The sequence below is a fragment of the Penaeus japonicus genome, unplaced genomic scaffold, assembly GCF_977035675.1.
Source record: "Penaeus japonicus unplaced genomic scaffold, GWHDUDI00000001_assembly GWHDUDI00000021, whole genome shotgun sequence".
Lineage (NCBI taxonomy): Eukaryota > Metazoa > Arthropoda > Malacostraca > Decapoda > Penaeidae > Penaeus > Penaeus japonicus.
Window position 1 is genome coordinate 30,959,147 of NW_028234423.1, and position 2,500 is coordinate 30,961,646.

A 2,500-nucleotide genomic window follows, 5' to 3' on the forward strand; every position below is an offset into this window, starting at 1 on the left:
TTAATATATCAAGTGCAACATGGCATGCCCTCACCATACTAGATTGCTTGGGTGCTAAACAGATAGAGAATGAGCTATGTGATTGCATTTTTTTTTTCAGTCGATATACTAGATATGCTAAAACTTAACATTTATAATGTAACATTACCTTACATTGCCATGACTATGCATCAAAAGTATCAAAGCTTGCCCACGTTTGTGCAGATAACCAGGGGCTGGATTCATTAACATACGATTGTAAGGCAATTACCAGCGGTCAATTACCAGCACGTTTACCAGCCATGGCAAAGTGGGATTCATGAAGCGATGATAAGGCGCCTGGTAAGGGTAAATCGACTTTATCACTGTAGTTTGATAGTAACTCTAGTATATCGATTCCGCCAATCAGCGAGCGCCTTATATGACTCTTTAGGCTCCTTTGACCAATCCTGTAACATGTAAACAAAGCCTGATCCAGCTGCAAGATTTTCTTGTTTCAAGAAGGAAACGATAAAGATTTCTTCTGTGCAAAATTATTTTTATATAAATTAATTTCCTAGAAAGCATATTCTATTGCATGATCTTATGGATTATATATAACGTAATGTTTCAAGAAACATACTATATATATATATATATATATATATATATATATATATATATATATATATATATATATATATATTGCAGTCAAAACATAAGAAACAATGGCTCCACGCAATGGAGATGTTATTTGTATCGTTTTTCAAAAAGAAATGCCAATCAAATCTTTCAAAACAATATAATTATGAGTCATTGTATAAAATTAATACAAACATAAAAATAAGCAAACAGTGAGGTGCAGTTTGTACTTTCTTCAATATAAATATAGTATAATAAAGAAATGCATTTTTTTTTTTTTTAATTCAAACATAAACTGGCTTGATTAATATTTTTATCTTTGTTCTTAAAAAACCTCCCTGGCTATTTGTTAATCCAAACCGTCCTGCTTATCATCTGTGGAGCTTGTATTTTGCCACTTCAACACTGATTGTTGTCCTTTCCCAGAGTTCCGATAGGCGCGGTTGCTGCTTCAATCGTTTATTGAACTTTAACGTGTGAATCGTCAATCTTGAATCAAATAATGTATTTATTTATATATTTGCTTTTTCAACTATGTCATGAAATATGTTTGAATTCGTCAAATTATTAATTCCAAGTATTATTTTAAATGTTATTGTAGGCCTACGACTTTCTGCAAGTTTACCCTAGGCTGCACTAACATTATTCTTGCTTATTTCCTGTTTTTTGTTTTTTTGTTTTTTTTCTCTCTCTTTTTTGTCAAGTTCATATGAAAATAAACAGATGCCATAATAGGTGTGCATCGAAACTAAAGCGTCGCCTTAAATGTTGATATTTTGCTGAGATAAAGCCTGAGGAGAGAGTCGTCACTGTAGATGCCAGTGGAGATACCAGTGCTCCAACCACTGGTAAATTTAGCATTGTATCAATCATGGTAAGTTGTTCACAAATACCGATGCGGTCTGTTTACCATCATAATTGTAGTTACCAGCGTATTTATCATGGTAAATGCGTTGATGAATCCAGCCCCAGGTAACTCAAAGACTAAACTATACCTGTGGTAATACACCATAAACCCCACTCAAACCTCCCTAATCAGGGGGTACAGCCTCCCATGGACCCACATGGTCTTTATGTATTGGGGTCTAACCATATACTCCACCTATCCCTCTAACCAAGGGGTTTGGGGGATAGGTGGGGTACGGTCCACCGCTCCCTCTGGACCCCCAGGGAAGCGGACCGTGAGTGAATAATGGATATCGCCTCGCTGTTAATATATTTGTTTTTGTATATAATTTATTGTCAGAAAACCACATACCTTTGTATATAGAAATAGCGAGATTACACCTTTCTTCGGTTCCGGCGATTTCGACTGGATTGCCGTCATCTAAAATGCACAATTTCACACTGGGGGGCAATTGATGGGCTATAACATCACTCCGAACGAATACTCACATCTTTTCTTTTATTATTCTGCCACAATACTGAAAGAAGAATGCCCGATAATCACCTAATAATCAAAACAAAACGCGAACATCGAGGAATGCCGGCCGAGATGCTGTCAAATCCCCGGATGTTGGAACGCACATGGGCAGAATGTTATTATAAATCAATACAATAAATAACCATGATTTTTTTTTTTTCAAGTGTTTAATGACTTGTAACAAGATGTACGGAATACATACTTGTGTCAAGAATGACATATTTAAGAAGAAATAACCGTTTTTACAAGCGCGTAGTGATACACAAACTAGTTGGCATATCGTAGTAATGAGTTACGCGGTCACTGTATGATTCGACATCGGATTCAAAACATTGTATACGATTTAAAATATATGCAACATAGCCACATCAAACATGTTAAATAACTCTTTTTATGAACAGTTTGCGGAGGAAATGCTCTAAATTAAAATTGTCGACTACATGTACTATTTACCTTGTGTCTTTCGCTTATGTGAAC